Genomic DNA, 12,869 nt, shown 5'->3' with positions numbered 1-12,869 from the left:
GTACCAAAAAGTGGCTATACAAGAAATTCGGACAGAACCAAAACAATGTAAAGAGTGTAGATAAAGTTGTTATGTTTTTTGAAAAACTTAAATGCTGCTATATATACAAATGCAGACCAGTTTAAAAATAAAATGGAGGAGTTTGAAGTCCGAACTAGGGATATAGAACCACACATTATTGGAATAACAGAAGTCAAGTAAAAATAAAGAGCAGAAATAAAATGAATCAGTCCGAGTTTAATATTGACAGCGGTTCAAAATACAATATGTTTACAAAAAAATCTAGACAATGACACAGAAAGAGGTATGAAACTATATATGTCCACAAGTCACTTTCAGTAACAGAAGTGTATACAAACACCAAATTCCAGGAACACATTTGTGAAAGTACAAGTAAATGGTAAGGTTGAACTGCTCATTGGACTCATATATACAGGTCACATACTGACACTGGAATAGAAAATCTGTGCAAACTCATTATAGAGGTAAATAATATGAAGTTTTCACATTACCTACTGATGGGAGATTTCAATTACCCGGCTATAGACTGGGTCAATTGGAATACAAGAGGGATAACACATATTCTAGAGAATACAACCTATGGCAGCACATCAACAAGCCTTGGAGAGGAGCAGACAATCCGAACGTACTAGATTTGGTAATAACAAATGAAGAGCACATGCTAGAGACCTTGAAATCCAATGTCCCATGGGTAAAAGTGACCACAGTTTTATTGTCTTTGACGTTCAATGCTACACTAAGGCATATGGGTATTAAACATCAGAAAGCTTATGAAAAAGCAATTTTTTTTGAAGATCAACCAAGAAATCGAGCTAAGGAAACTGATTGGGAAGATGAACTACCAGAATCTGAAGATATTGAACATAACTGGAATAGATTTTTGTCAAAGGAGCTCGAAGACTGATAGTACATCTAGTTGATCCCAGGAAACCCAAATTCCCACTAGATAAAACAATCATACAGAAAATAAAAATTCCCCTAAACAGAAAATTTATCCGAAAGAAAGATGAGAATGTGAAGAAGGAGTACAATAGAGCGAGAATCCAAGTTGTTAAGGCTACGCGTAAAGCTGGAAAAAAACTTTGAAATGAATATTTAAAAAAAAAAAAACCCACAAAATCTAATCCTAAAGCAATCTGGCAGTATGTCAATTCAAAAAGTAAGACCAAGGCTGGGATTGGAGATCTACGCAAAGACCCTGCGGATCCAAAATCAGAAAAAAACACGGAAAAGGCTGATATTTCACAGGAGTACTTCAGTAGTGTGTTTACATTAGAACCAGAAGAGGAAATACCATGTATTGAATCAAGAAACATTCAAACACCACTCAACAGTATAGAAATAAATGAAGTTGAAGTTAACAAGTTGCTGAAAAGTTTAAATCCAGAAAAATCTGGAAAAAAGTCCTGGATATAGAATGTATATACCTAGATTTCCGAAAGGCGTTCGTCACCGTCCCCCATCACCGTCTTATGAAAAAAACTGGAAGCGTATGAAATTAATGTAGAAACCCTCACATGGTTGGAAGACTTCCTTGTAAATAGACAACAACGTGTTATTATCAACGGAGAAACATCCAAGTGGGACAATGACATCGGGAATACCCAAGGGTTCGGTGTTGGGGCCGCTGCTGTTTGTCATTTAAATAAATGACCTGCCCGAGATTGAGACTTGGCTACTCAAATTCAACAAGGACAAGTGTAAGTCCTAACAAGTCGGAAAACACACTGGAGAGAACACTGAATATGTGTTTGATAATACAACATTCGAAGAAGTGGAAGAAGAAAAGGACCTTGGTGTCATATTTGCACAATTAGCCGGGTCTTCGAAATCTGGATTTGGACGAATAATCATCAATCCAATATGTATGTTCACCTAGTACATCTTGTGTGTTGTCATCTTTTTCAGTTTCCGCATTTTTTGTATCTTTCCACATCAGCCTTAACAATGTTTGGACAGGATTCAGTCTCATGAAAATTTTTGAATTTATCGGTCGATGTCATATTTTCAGTTTTGATGTCGGAAATATTACGCCAATTTGGAAAATGAAGGAGGACTGTGTTCTTGCAGTAATTTTTTTCGAATGACCATGGTGCTTGACTGAAGCTGCCAGCAACGACTGGAACTTTACCTAATTTACAAATATGCTGATAAAAGGAACAGCAATCATCTTGTTCTCGTGCAACATATCTGTCCAAGGCATTGGTCTTTGTCAATGAAGTACCGTCACGCTGGAGAATCCGGGCTCCTGAAAAGCTTACAGACTGAAAAGTATGGCTACACCTATACAGCGGAATTGATGATAACTCATAGCATGACTCTACAGCTGAAATCGGCAACATGTTAAAGTAAATTCATGTATGTTGTTTTCTTTTTGGACAATTGTTTTATGTATTTTGTGCATTTGTGAAAGGTATGTTTTCAATTAGGTAAGTTTGTCTTCTTTCTTGACATCAAATATCTAAAGTATTTTGAGTAAAATATAATAAAGTTGATTGGAATAAAGTTTTCTTTGATTTCTACATCTGCAAAACCAAATAATACCTTCTTTATGTCTAAATTCAAAGCTGTATGCGATTTATCAAAAACCCACTGTGTAATATTATCCCATATTGGTTTAACTTTTAAGCAGTTCCAAAACATATGGTAAATTGACACCATCTCTTTATTACAAAGGTTTCATGTGTCATGAATTGGTTGTAAGTATTTTGTTTTGTAATCTGTATTGGAACCAGAGAATATTTGTAACTTTTGTTATTTGAAAAGGAATCTTGTAATAATGTTGCCAAACTTTCTGTGTACATGTATAGTGTGTCACATTTTCCCATTTTATCTCTGCTGTGTTATTCAATGTATTCACTTTATTTACTTATCACACATTTTTGTGTTTTTAGTATAATCTGAATGTGGTGAGGTATAAACGGTCTATAAAAGGTTTTTTAGTTGTATTTTCATGTTGTTATTTCTAAAATAATGTTGAATCGATCGACAAAGTCCCCTAAATAATGGGAAATTATCTGACAATATTTCAAGTGTTTTTAAATTCTTCGTAATTAAAAAAGTGCCATTTTCAGTACACAAAGAGGTCAAAAACATTTTTCCCCCTTTTTCATATGTTTGAAGATATGATTACCTCTCAATAGCTTGTTTCCTCCTGATCATGTTATGAACATCAAATTCAAAATATTGATGTCTTGCAAACCTCCCATCTTCAATCCAGAGCAAGTGATCTGCCCAGTCAGCAATCGATTCACATGTTCTTCTATTAATTAAAGATGCTCCACCGCTGACAAATGGTATTTTTTCACTATCAAAAACAGAAGCAGACGATTAAGTATTTTTCTTCAGTTACAAAAGTAACTTACTTTACACCATAACCACCATTGAAAAATTTGAGCTTCTAATTTTACTTCAAGTTAAAAATATGAAAAATAATTAATTGCATCCCGAAAAAATTCCGTGGCGCTATATCTTATATAGAATGAAGTAATGATTACGCGTGCACCAAAGGCAAACTAAATTATTTTATGTTATTTTTTGTGTTAATTAGGCATATATATACAAAATTAAACACCAATTATTGTTCAAATGATGAATATCAGTTATGCTCTGTCGGCGGTGGAGCATCTTTAAGAAATCGCCTTTAGCATAGGTAGCCATGGTCATGTATGGACGGCCTCCCATATATGCGGTGCTTTGCGTGTATGTTGTGCGAGGTGCATATTTTGGGAGACTGCGGTTTATACCTGTTGTGTCTTCTTGTGTTGTGGAACTGTTGCCCTTTTTATAGTGCTATATCACTGAAGCATACCGTCGAAGACACCAAGCAACACACCCTACCCAGTCACATTATACTGACAACCAGTCGTCCCACACCCTTAATGTTGTGCGGTATGAAGGAGTAGAAACTACCAATTTTATGGATTGGTGTGTCTCGGCCAGGGGATATAACCTAAAGCCTTCCTCACAGAGGCGAACGCGGTGCGAAGTGAGGCATTAGGAAATATGAAGTCAGTTAGGAAAGAGAGAAAAGATAAGATTCTAAATTAAGTCGCCTTTTACGATCATGCAATTGGTACAGCAGATACAATTCTAACGCCTTACCTGCAGAGGGAATAGTTGGAAAAGCAAGACTAAACACAAATGATGTAGGAAATAGTTGGAAAAGCAAGACTGAAAAAAATAATGTGTTGTAAATTCAGAAAGTGGGTCATCACCGCGTGTTAGCCATGGCATAACAAAAGATGGTTTCTTTTTCTTACCAATATTAGTTTCATCTGAGTCACAGTTGTCGACATACTCTTAAATTTGTTCCACTTAATAACCGATGTTTGTTTTGGTGCTGGTAATAATACGCTTGAATGGGTATCTGTGTGTTCACCAGGATCTGTTTGTTTTTCTGTTGGTCCTTTACCATGTGCGTGTGAAGTATTGGAATTATATTACATCACCGATTTCACCATCAGTTGGTAGAGATTGAAGCCTTTCCTCTGATATTTTAATGCCACGGTATGCTGGATTATTACTTTTCAACCATTGTAGAGCATCTTGAACTTTATATCGCCTGACTTTAAAATCTTTGGATGTATCATTATTTCCCTGTTCCCTGTGACCACTTGAAGTAATTCCGCCATGTTTTAGCATTGGACGTCGATAAATGGAAATATTCTACATATAAGCTGTTCCTCGACTACTCTCAAATCTTCTAATTGTATTGGTTGATTTCCTGGAAACATGCTATTTTCATCAGAAAACATTTTTACAATTTGTTTGTCAGATGCAGATCTTTTACATAAATTTTCGTGTGATATTCTTATATCTACTCGTCTTTCATGACATGTCATACAGTGATTAATACTATATGACATTTGTTTGATTTCATGCTTTATTGAATTTTTCATCGGGATTTGCAATTTCAGTGTCATTTTGAATTTTGTTAGTTCTCTTTTGAACATTTATTCTATATCTATTCCTACGCTTTCTGTTCATTGCAACTTTCATTTTGAACAGGGTTCTTGTACTGAACTCCTAACTTTCAACAAAGTGATTGTATGACATTTCAGTATTATTTGTATCTGTACAACTATTATTTGTGTGTTGTTTGACCGGTATTTCAAGGTTTGATTGATGTTACTGTTTTCAAGCTCATGACTGCTGTTATTTACATTTTCACTATAATTATTATAAGCTGTTGATGTCCTTTTCCTTTGAGATTAGTGTCCATAAGTTGATCATTGTCATCGTTAGGGATTTCATTGTTACAGGAAGATGTAGTTATATTTTTTTTATTTAAAAATGTAGTGACATTGGTAGAATAACTATGGTCATGATTCAAGACATCATTTATAGGAGTACATGGTGACCTCTGACTTGGGCTAATGCAAGAATAATTGTGATCTGTTTGAAGTGTGGATTGTCTCTGTGATTGTTTTGAAGACTTTGTGCCTGCAATATCATTGTTTTGTTGTTTTGAACTCATTAATTGAAAATGACTCGTCTTTCAGTAACAGGTCATTGGATATGAAAGGGTTTTCTGTTTCTGTACTCATATTTGTTTGTGTGAACATGGGTTTGGTTTCAGCTGTCATATCTTCTAGCCAAACGTTTATATTGAGACCCAGAAGCTTTACAGCAGCCTTAAGCTCGCAAGGTGTAGCCCATCCCTGATGTTTCACCATATTGTCCCAGTATGTGAAGCGATTTCGAATAGGGACACCATGACACAGGACTGCCTCGTCTGTCCATTTATCCCAGTTGTTAAAAATGCAATTACATATGGTTCTTCTGTAGTTTCTTGAGTGTAGAAGATCACCTTCGATTGCAAGACTGGGACAGAGAAAGAAACAATTCCCGTCACCCGGTACATCGCGCAACATAAATTCCCTATTAACTACAGAGGTATGTTTGAATCATCGTTTTAATCCTTGTAATCCTTGGACGTTGGAAATTGACATTACGGAGGCTCAGAGAAGGTCTGTTTACTTCGTTGGGATTTCTAAGTGTCGTGACAATGTTTTTTTTTTTGTTTTTTTTTTGTATATTGAACACAATACAGTGCGTATTGTTGAAAAGAAAGCTAAATGGCATTGCAGTTTTTGATGAATTCCGGATTTTCATGAGGTTTTGTGTATTGTCATGTCGTTTCCGGTTAAGAAGAAAACAAAATAAGAAAGATGGCTAATATCTATATCGTAAACAATAATAAGTTACTCAAACTACTTCCTTGATAAAATATGCTACGTATATTTTTTAATCTATGGAAGGGTAATTTTACACTGTTAATGAGGCCGAAAACCTGCGAATCATACATTTGTTTACAACACTTACCTTTACAGAGCTTCGCGAAGGGCCGCGCTCTTATAATGTTTACCTCCATGCAATAAAAAATACAACAAAAAACTTTTATGATCAAAATCTGTGCTGTTATTAGTTAACTCTTCAAGCATTTGAAGTTGCTTGCCACAAAAAAAAGTTAGTCCATAAAGTAAGCATAGTGTAAGGCAAACATGGCGTTAATTAAGCCGATAACGTGTATAGCAGCACCTCCCTACCTGGACATCAGTTCACATTTGTTTACAAAATCTGATGAAGATTATAAACAAAGAACAGTTGTCCGCAAACGAAATGGACGAATGCACTCGAATGTATGTTTCCTTTGAGATAGGTCTGATACATAATTACTTAGGACAAGTTAGGTTACTGATTCGTTCCTAAGTAGCAACGTACTTAGGTCAATCTGAATAAAAATCCAGTATGAATACATTAATTTGGAGATAAATTAAGATATCATTATTCATTGCATAATTCACAGTAGTTTCCAGGACTGTTTTTACTCCGACTACATTGTCACAATGTCCAGGAGGGTGTAAGCAAAAACGCATACTACTCCTAAAGAGACATTTGAAATACCAACTGTCACTGTTGTATTGTTTCGATAACTAAAAATTTTAACTTCCAATCTAGCAGAATATACCAATTTCAATAAATTATCATTTGTAACAAAAGTTGGATTTTGTGTAACAAATGATAGCTATTGGGATCTAATGTGTTTAAGAAACTACATACTTTTTATTCAACAAGCTTTTTATTGTTAATGTACCAATATATCAAATGATAAAAAATATCTACAGCCAAGGAAAGAAAATTATAATCTAACGCAAATATTGAAAGTATTTCAAAAGTTTTATGTAATAACTTCAACTTTTTAAACGCACTTGAGTTAACGAAAGTGCATGTGGTGAAAAAATAAATGGGGGAGCACATGCCTCTACCTGTAGGACTCCCTTGGGGCTCTGGATGTCTGTCACATGTGCCTGCAATGGTATATAAAGCCAGCTACGTTAATGGAAGTTTCATTTTCTATTGAAAAAATATGATAGTCTACTGCTTCCATTTAGTAGTTGTACGTAGATTATAATATTTGTTTTTCAAAACCAAAGGCAGACGCCTGTGGTAACACACAGAAACATTCTGCTATAAAGGATTTTAAAATTAATTATCTACAACTTCTACAGAATCCCGGCCTCTTTATAAAAACGTCATTTGAACTGAGGAAAGCTGACTTGATAAATGTCTAAGTTGTTGTTTTAAAGGGACAATTCACTCAAATTCTTTTCCATAACCAAGAAGCAAAATATGGCATAAATGTATTGATCTACATTTCTTATGAAACATATAACACAAATATTGACAAATTCCACGTCACTGTTTAGTATTTTAATTGATACCGTTGTAATAACAAATCGTTGATAAATACGATTCAGCAGGTACAATATATACGCTGTACCCATACCCGAGCCTAAGTCATGCAACTTAAACAAATGTGCTATATAAATACCGAGGAGGTGAAAAAATGATTTTTAGGCAAAACAATTCACCTAAAAAGGTTAACACACAACTGTCAGAGCGATTTGAGCAGTTCCAGACAAAAGTTGCTTTACTCTACGAGCAAGGGACAGGATTCGGCATACAAGTGTTCGACCACAATGAGTAATGGCGGACAGCGAGTTCACACGCAATTCACCACAATAGGCCTTTCTGGCATATCACAGTAAAACCGACTGATCTAATTTCCATTAAAACCGGGTTTGTCCGATATATGTACCAATTTTTTAATGGTCTCTTAGACTGAATTGTCCCTTTAATCTATGCTGTTCAGTACTGTATGTTATGTATGCTTTTATATAGATCCTTTTATATGGATGCAAGAAAGCAAAACATTTTGTTTGTATTATATTTTGGGTTAAAAACTAAAATACACCCATTGCATATCTGCGTTAAAGAAATACTTTAAAATCTTAGAATTGCCAGAAAAAAATAAAAGTTAAAGAGATTTCACATCAAATGGTTTCCTGTAGGGAATTTTAAGTTAAGGAATGTTGTCAAAACTGGCACGAACATCAGAATCAGTTCAGTCTGACGCTCGCTGTACTCAGTATATTTCTCTCATACCTACGGCTGTAGTACTCATTTTCATCCTGTAACTTGCATTTGCATTCTCGGAATATTACGATGGCCAATAGCAGCCTTCACAAAACAAATACAATTTACTACATTTATGTTCATGCATACTTTTTAAATACTGTGCATGTACATAATACAACTACAAGTGTCATTAATATTCCTTAAATTATTAACCAATTCATATTTCTAATGTGCCTGTTACCATGTAATTGTATAGACCTAATAACAACAAAGACAAAGATGTACATTAATCACCGAGGAGGCAGTTTATAAGTCATTATACACACTTGCGTCGTAGACTATTAGTCCAGCTGATTGGTGACAAAAATGTACACATTTTGATAAAAGCATGAAACTTGGCACAATTAGGAAACAAAGTAAGAACCCATGCCACCTCAGATTTTTTACTAAATAAAGGATTGTGGCTATTATCCGAGATGGCTGGCAATTCTCTGCAACCCATGACTATTCTTATGCTGACCTTTGACATATTCAGTCTTATTTTTACTGAAGCGTTTCAGAAATAGGTAATAAAATAATGATTTTAATCCCAATAAGTCGACTTTTGGCATTATAAAAGACATTTTTCAAGATGGCCGCCAATTTATAAGAAAAACCGCTATATCTTCGGTAATTGAGAATATGAATATAGGATTCTAAGGAATGTCAATGGCACTTGTAGTTGTGTACATGTACAGTTTTTAAAAAGTGTACATGTGCAAAAATGTAGTAAATCGTAGTTGTTTTATGACGGCTACTATCGGCCATCGTAGAATACACTTATTCTACCACATATATTTTTGCTGTGTTCGGCATTGACGGAAAATAGCTGTATTTTAGCACGTGCGCCGATTCCATCGACTTCCTATTGGTTAATTCATTATTTGAAAGTCGCACATGTTTGTTGAGCGATATGATATATTAGTATAAATACTAAAAACAAAAATTAAATTATGCATTTTTTTCAATATTGCAGGATAAAAAGGAAAGCTGTATTTTGGTTCGGGACAGCAACTTTTGTCTTTCTCACACAAAAGTTGAAGCTGAAATGAATTAATGGTAGAATACTTAGCATTGTGGAAAACACTTTTTCAGGACTCAAACGCGCTATTATTTGCCAATTGCAATTGAACCAAATCGCGATGGATCGAGGATTGCGACAAAGTGGGACGATGTCCACGTTATACTATTTGATCTTCATTGGCGATCTCACGAATGACTTGTCTAAATCAAACTCTGGTGCCCCACTTAATGCTTTATATTGTTGCAGCACTACACTCGCAGATGACATCACCTTACTCGCCCTGTCACCTTGTTCCTTACAGTGTATGTTTAATATATGACAGGATTATTCAATACAGTGGAAATTCTCGTTCAGTACTAACAAAAAGCTGTACCACGGTCTTTGATGGTCGATTCGATAAGGATATCTTTCAAAGGAGATAAGGATATCTTTCAAAGGAGATAAGGTGGAACTGAAGGATAACCATGAATACCTTGGAATACCTAGGTCTAAAAGATGCCATGCACAAAAAAGATTGAAAAGAGCTATCGCTGTTTTCTATACCTGGTATTGGAGCAAACGACTACAAAGTAAACCCAATGATATACCTTAACCAATACTAGCATCCGCACTCTATGGATCTGAAACATGTAACAACATTGTACAAACGATAAAGATAAACTCTCTCGATTTCAGCACCTAGCAGTTAAGAAAATTAAAGATTTTCCTACGCGCACAAGATCTGACATCGCAGATAGCATGCTCGGTCTCCTTCGTGTTGGAGCAGAAATTGATAAGCGAAATCTTTGATATCTTTATCGGCTTAGCTGCCAAACGATTACCTTGCCAAGAAAAAAATCTTAGTGCGTGTATATATCTAAATGGCGATGTTCCGGAACAAAAAGATTCATACAAGACATTTGTGATATCTTTACAAAGTACAATTAAATGGGTTTCTTCGTTCATTATATCACTACCAAGACAGAGTTCTATTAAAACCGATTTGGAAACTATATACATGTACTACCGTGGCTTGATGGAATGAACACTCATGGTAACTTCGACAGATTCAGACAAATACACAAGCAAATGTATCCCCATGGATTATGGATCAACGCAACATTCATAGCAGATCTCACTTGTGCGAGATTTGTATTTAAATTAGTGACATATCCACCCCAATCTCAAGAAAAAAACATGTAAAAAATGTGTAAGTATTCACAGATCTAATCCGTCATTACGTATACGTCACACATTGTGACGTCACCACATGTGTCGGGGACAGATTACTACACAAGTACTTGATATCTGTAGTATTGATACGTTTTAAACGCTAGATAATGCCTAAGATGAAGATTTTGTCCAAATTATCTTTGGAGGACACGACCCAAACACAGATCCTATCAAAGACTTTGAATTGATAGCCACACGCTTCATCAGAGTAGCGTCCCACACATTCCTCGCGGCTGAGGACAAGTTAGCCGACTGTGTAAATTGTTACTTTTTTTTGGTTTCGCGATAACGTAATGGGTTGAACTTTTTTCATTATCTCTTTGAATTCATTGAACCTTTATTATATCTCTTTAAGAGAAAATAAAGAATAAATGAACAAAAACGTGCGCCGATTACATCGACCTCCAATAGGTTGATCCATTGTTTGAAAGTCGAATATGTTAATAGATCAATTAGTAACTTAAGTTTAAAATCATATGATGCATTTTCGTAAGGTTGCTGGATAAATAGAATACATTGTCAGTGTCTTAAAATATAAGCTGTATTTTGGCTCGGGACAGCCACTTTTGTTTTTCTTAACCATCACCAAAATACAGCTTACATTTAAAGACACTGAGCATGTATTCTCTTTACATCCGATGCAATGAGAATTTCTCTCATACTTGCAGATGTAATACTGACTACATTCATGTAGTCTGAGGATTTCTCTCATACCAGCAGATGTAATACTGACAACATTCATGTCGTCTGAGGATTTCTCTCATACCAGCAGATATAATAATGACTACACTCGTGTCGTCTGAGGATTTCTCTCATACCAGCAGATATAATACTGACTACATTCGTGTCGTTTGAGGATTTTTCTCATACCAGCAGATATAATAATGACTATACTCGTGTCGTCTGATGATTTCTCTCATACCAGCAGATATAATACTGACTACATTCATGTCGTCTGAGGATTTCTCTCATACCAGCAGATGTAATACTGACTACATTCATGTCGTCTGAGGCTTTCTCTCATACCTGCAGGTGTAATAATGACTACACTTATGTCGCTGGAGCCTGCATTGCATGACTACCCATTCAATAAAGCATTGTGAAGTCACAGCGTCAACAAAATTACTATTTTCTTGGAACAATTAAAATAAAAATAAGAAATTAGGCTGGGTTTATTTTAAGAGATACGTGTACAAACGGGATATGCATTGAAATTATCACGCTATTTTGATGTATGGAGAATTGACTGTTTTCCGAATTTATTTCAAAATGGCGGAAAATGTTTATCATAGAAGTAAAATTACAATAAAACGTCGAGTTATGAATCGTTATTTTTATAGACTATGGTGTGTCTCGGCCAGGGGACAGAACCTGGAGCATTCCTCAAAGTGGCGAGCGCTCAACTGAAGACCAAACGTGAGGCAGTGTCAAGGAAGGCGTTAGGGAAATCATGCAATTGGGACAGCAGGTGTAATTCTAACGCCAAACACTATACTTGCAGGATGTAGCGCATGATAGCTTAGCAATAGTTTAGTTTGGCCAATAAAAAGAAACCATACTCATGGCTCCAAGCCATTTATACTGCATAGTCATACAATTTTCCCTGACGAGAACATGTACTTGATCTACTACAGTATAAAAGTCCTAATCTGTCGGTTTAACCTTCTTTACTATCATTCACGTATATTTCCATTGTATTGCGTTGGCATGAACAACACAAACTAAGGAGTTTTAAAAAGCTAGGGCAGACTACGTATACGGGTAACAAGCCAATCCTAGGTATGGTTACAATTCCATAATAGGCATTGCATATTTATTTATTGAAGACGACTAATTTCTATAAGATACATGTGTTAATCGCCTCTATTTCGGCCTTGAATTGAGCCTATTTGAACATTATTATATGGTCCGTTTCCTGGTCTAGACACACCATAGTCCATGCAACTGTATACATAGTTCCTTCTCCTGTTGAGCGCATTAATGTAGTGTAATTATTGTACTTGATTAAATCAATGTCATATTAGCAGGATGTGTCATCCCAAATTTTGTTTGTTTGTTCGATAAAATTTTAGTCCTACTAACAGCCATGCCGTCCCATGTATGCGGTGTGTAGCGTCTATGTAGTAGCGTGTTTTGATAGATTGTGGTA

This window comes from Argopecten irradians, chromosome 2 (genome assembly GCF_041381155.1).
Source record: "Argopecten irradians isolate NY chromosome 2, Ai_NY, whole genome shotgun sequence".
NCBI classification, from domain to species: domain Eukaryota; kingdom Metazoa; phylum Mollusca; class Bivalvia; order Pectinida; family Pectinidae; genus Argopecten; species Argopecten irradians.
This window is presented reverse-complemented; position numbering follows the sequence as displayed.